Below are 5,625 nucleotides of genomic sequence, written 5' to 3'. Positions count from 1 at the left end.
GTGGGCCTCGCGGTTAAGCGTGCACAGCCGCAGCTCTGCAACGATGGGACCGCAGCCCGGGGTCGCCGGACCCAAGCCTCGCCCCTCACCCCACCCCGTGCTCGGCCCCCGGGGCTGCGTTCAAGAGATGTGCCCCGGGGAGAAGGGAGAGTGGAAGGACCTACGGGGCGAAGGAGAGCTGGTGGAAGGGGTGGGGCGCAGCGAATTCCACCCCGGCCTCTGCGGAGACTGGTACCCATCCACCCCCATCCATCCCATTGGTCATTCTGCACGCGTCTCCTGTAGGGATGGGCTCCCGCTGTCACTCATTCGGAAAGGCTTGTGGCAGCACACACTTACACACACATACACATACACGTTCCGCAGAGGTAGGGGAGGAGCGATCTTTATTTTATATATCTCTAACTCCACCACAAAGAAGATTCTTGGCTTTGCCTGCCCCCTGCACGTTTGGAAGAGAACTCCCTACCTTCTGTCCATCCCCTCTGCAAAACGACTCCGTTTCCCCAACTGTAACATAGGGCTAACACTGTGGGGGGGGGAAGGATTTCAGTAGATCATTATTTTTCCAAATTTCATTCATTTCTGACTCGTCTTCACAAATTCTGGTCGTATTTGTGCACCCTCTGGCTGGGGGTGGGGAAAGCCTGTCTCTTTTGGTCTATCTGAGTTTGAATAGCAAGAGGTATCTATGTTATCAAAATATCTCCAGGTGCCGTCATCTGTCCTAAGCATCTTCGACTGAAGTCATCTTTTATTTGTTAAGAGAGGAAATTAATAAATGCTAGAGGAGTGTTAAAGACATTAATATCAAACCAGGACTCTCTCCTTGATGTGATCTGAAGGTAACTGAAAGGGTAATAATTGTCTGCAATGTGTAATTCAATATTATTTAGCACCCTGTTCGTGCACAAGGCCTAAACATACCCACAGCCACCATGTCCCCCACTCTGGGAACGCAGAGCTTCATTAGACCATGAGCTACTTCACCAGACCTAGGTTCTGTGAGAGCAGGGGGGTTGCTCACCACCATGTCGCCCAGCACCAAGCTCAGTGCCTGACACCTCCCAAGAGCCCAGTAAATATTGGTTGATTGAGTGAGGGCATAGATGAACAAGTGAATGAATGAAGACTTAAAGGACGGCACTCCTTACCCCCATTCACACCCAGTAGGTGTTTAATAATAAATATCAAGTGATTGATGGGCGTCAGGTACTTGTGCTGTCTTATTTAGCCCCCGCGACAATGCTATGTAGATCTGGTAACTTTCGTTATGGATAAGGATGGGGAGGTTCAGAGTGATTAAGATACACCCACAGTCATACCATTGCTGAATGGTGATTGGGCTGGCCTGACTACAAAGCATCCTGGTGACAAAGAGGTGAACCTGAGTAGTGGTGGATGAAGGCGGGCAGGCTGGAGTTGCACGAGCTCAGGTCCCACTATGACAATTTTGCCTGGAAGCTGCTAAGTGATAAGTCATTATTAGGTAGCATGTCGAGAGCAAGGGCTGCAATATAGAATGTCCCTCTCCTACATAGTAATTCAAAGGTAAGGAGGAAAAAATAGCATTCACTTTTAAGGTTGACATGTTTGGGAAACTAGATGTGCCTGTCTATTATTAGTCCTTTAAGAGGCCCCACCACCTCCCAGTGAGGCTTGGGAAAACATCCCAGGAGACATTGCTGCTTGAAGTAGTTTTCCTTTGAACTGATGAGCTGGAAGCTCACAGTCCACATCCTGCCTTTTGAATGAAGAGCCCTGGATGACTTTGGTCTGTAACAACAAACAGTACCTCATGGCGCCAGGGCCTGGGGATGCAAGGGCTGTGGATGGAGAAGAGCCACTTGGTTCTTGAAGGCATTGCACCAACTGAGGATGAGAAATGTGGTTCCCACTGGACCCAGATTCCTGTAGGTCAGGGGTCTCAAAGTGGTAGCTCCAGATGCTCTATTTTTTTTAAGATAGCCCAATGGTTTTTTTTAATTATTATTATTATTCAAGTGTCATTGAATTTTACCTAAATATCCAGATTCTGATTTATCTAGGAAAAAAAAGATATAGCTAAATGGAGCCTACATTCCTGCACTCACTCATACATTTGTTCTTTCAATCAACAAATTGCTTATTAAGCACCCACTAGGTGCTGTTCCATATGCTGTTAAACAAACCAGACAGAGGTCCCTGCCCACATGGAGCTTATAGTCTAATGGGCAAGGGACAGTAATAACCTAACCAACTAATGAATCCATACCAGGTGGGGTATAATAGAATGTTCGTAAAGAAAAATAAAGCATTATTATAAAGACCATAGGTAAAGCCTTTATAATATGGGGACATCTGAACAAGGCCTGAATAAAGTGAGAGGGTGAGCCAGGGGACTATTGAGAGTTTCCAGACAGAGAAAACAGCAAATGCAAAGAGCCTGGGGGAGGATCATGCTTGGTATATTGGAGAAACAGTGAGAAGGCCTCAGTGGTTCGATGAACAGAGAGGATAAAGGACTTATGAGATGAGGTCAGGGAGGTAGCAGGGCCCCAAAGGGCTTTGTAAATGTGATAAGGAGTTTGGATTTCACTCCAGTGAATGGAAGCCATTGGAGGGTTGGAAGCTGAGGAGTAGCCTGATATGACTTACGGGGTTTTCTTTTTAAAAGCTTACTCTAGCTACTATGTGGAAATTAGAGGAGAAAGGGTGGAGGCAGGAAGAGCAGTGAATAGGTCAAATAAGCAGATCAGGCAAGAGATTAGGGCAACATGGCATAGTGCCACCTGGTGCTGCAGGGCAGCGGCAGCGGCTCTCGTGTCACCAGAGCCCCCCAGGCCTGCTCTGTTCATGAAGGAGTGAATGCTGGTCACTCGAAAGATTTCAGAGACAGTGAGAGGGCAGGTTGCTCTGGCTGGGAGTGGAGTCCAAGGTCCCTTTGCTCCAGCCCTGTGGCTGCCATAAAAAATTGTAACAAAACAGGGTGGCTAGAAATAACAAAAATTTATTCTCTCATCATTCTAGTGGCCAGAAACCATAAATCAAGGTGTCAGCAGGGCCACATTCCCTCTGGAGGCTTCAGAGGGGAACGCTTCCTTGCCTCTTGTGGCTTCTGGAGGCCATCAGCCTTCCTTGGCTTCCCTGGCTTGTCGCCACATCACTCCCACCCTCCTCTGTCTTTATATCACCCTCTCCTCTGCATGCCTATCTTCACCCCCTTCTGTTTGTCTAATATCACCTGTATATCTCTTTTTTATTTTTTTTCAAGATGGAGTTTTACTCTTGTTGCCCAGGCTGGAGTACAATGGCATGGTCTCGGCTCACTGCAATCTCCGCCTCCCAGGTTCAAGTGATTTTCCTGCCTCAGCCTCCCAAGTAGCTGGGATTACAGGCACCCGCCACCACGCCTGGCTAATCTTTGTATTTTTAGTAGAAACAGGGTTTCACCATGTTGGCCAGGCTAGTCTCAAACTCCTGACCTCCGGTGATCTGCCTGCCTTCAGCCTCCCAAGTGCTAGGATTACAGGTGTGAGCCGCCTCGCTGGCCCTATCCCTTATTTATCTCTTATATGGACACTGGTCCTTGGATTTAGGGCTCCCCTGGATAATCCGAGATGATCTCTTCATCTTAGAATCCTTAATACAGTTACATCTGCAAAGACCCCTTTGCCAAATAAAATAACATTCACAGGTTCCAGGAATTATAACATTGGTATACCTTCTTGCAGGCTACCATTTAAATGACTACAGTGATAACCCTGGGCAAGTCACTTACTTCCTCCTTCTGTGTCTCATTTTCCTCTTCTCTAAGGAAGGACAAGGATGGAGTAGTTTGTCTCTCAACCCCTTTATTCTTTTGTTTTTTGTTTTGTTTGGTTTTGGTTTTCTTTGAGATGGAGTCTTGCTCTGTCACCCAGGCTGGAGTGCAGTGGTACGACATCGGCTCACTGCAACTTCCACCTCCCAGGTTCAAACTACTCTCCTGCCTCAGCCTCCCAAGTAGCTAGGGTTACAGGTGTGTGCCACCACACACAGCTAATTTTTGTATTTTCAGTAGAGACAGGGTTTCACCATGTTGGCCAGGCTGTTCTCAAACTCCTGACTTCAGGTGATCCACCCGCGTCAGCCTCCCAAAGTGCTGGGATTACAGGCATGAGCCACCGTGCCCGGCCTCAATCCCTTTGTTCTAAGGATGCACTCTTCAACACAGTTGTCACAGTACCCACATGTGGCTGCTGAGCATTTGAAATGTGGCTAGTCTGAATTGAGATGTGATTTCAAGCATAAAAATATACACTAAATTTCAAGCATGCAGTATGAAAAATAATGTAAAATACCTCATAAATAATTTTTATTAGCCTAGCATGGTGGTACACACCTATAGTCCTATCTACCTGGGAGGCTGAGGCAAGAGGATTGCTTGAGCCTAGGAGTTTGAGGCTGCAGTGAGCCATGATCACAGCACTGTACTCCAGCCTGGGTGACAGAGCAAAACCCTGTCTCCAAATAATTATAATTATAATAATGATTACTATTATTATCTTTATTTCATATTGAAATAACATTTCTGGTCTATTTGGATAATCAAGTTTCTGTCTCAAATTAATTTCACCTTTTCTGTTTGTTTATATTTTTTTGTAATGTACCTGCTGGAAAATATAAAATTATTTATGTGGCCTGCATTATATGTACTTGGGCAGCTGTGTTCTAAAGAATAGATTTAAAATTATATCCAGTAACCTAATAGAAACAACTGGATACTATAAAGGAAAGTTCATCTCTATTCCATGTGGCATCAGCAGTGGTGCTTGACTGGAAGCTGAAGTGTCTACTTTGAAGATTCTCATTCATGTGGCTAATAAGTTGGTGCGAGCTGTCAGTTGAAAGTTCACCCAAGGCTTTGGCCAAGGGTGTCGGTTTCTCTTCATATGGGCCTCTCCACTGGCTGCTTGGAATTCTTCCTAGCATGGTAGCTGAATCCCAAGAGTGAGAGTTCCAAAAGACAGGAAGTGGAGAATGAGAGTTTCTTAAGATCTGACCCACAAACTGGCACAGTATCATTTCCGATACATGCCATTAATCAGGCAGACAGAGAGCCCATATTCAAGAAGAGACCCCATTTCTCAGTGGAAAGAATGTCAAAGAATTTGAGGACCACACGTAAGGAACTCAAATATTTGTTGAATTAATAAAATGTCACAATTCCTATCTGACATATGAGGAAATAGAGACTTGAAAAGTTAAGCAACTCTCAAGTTCACTTAGAACTGCTACTAATTGTAACTAAAATCCTATAATGAGAAACAAGAAAGGGCCAGGTGTGGTGGAGGCTCATGCCGCCACTTTAAGAAGCCAAGGTGGGAAGGCTACTTGAGTCTAGGAGTCTGAGACCAGTTGAGGCAATATAACAAGACCCCATTTCTACAAAAACTTTTTTTTTAATTAGCCTGACAGGTAGTCCACACTTGCGGTCCCAGCTACTCAGGAGGCTGAGGCAGGAGGATCATTTGAACCTGAGAGTTGGGGGTTGCAATGAGCCATGATTGTGCCACCACACTCCAGTTTGGATGACAGAGTGAGACCTTATCTCAAAAAAGAAAGAGAGGAAGAGACACAGGGGAGAAAGAAAGAAAGAGATAG

Source organism: Colobus angolensis, unplaced genomic scaffold (genome assembly GCF_000951035.1).
Source record: "Colobus angolensis palliatus isolate OR3802 unplaced genomic scaffold, Cang.pa_1.0 Scaffold464, whole genome shotgun sequence".
Classification (NCBI taxonomy): Eukaryota; Metazoa; Chordata; class Mammalia; order Primates; family Cercopithecidae; genus Colobus; species Colobus angolensis.
This window is presented reverse-complemented; position numbering follows the sequence as displayed.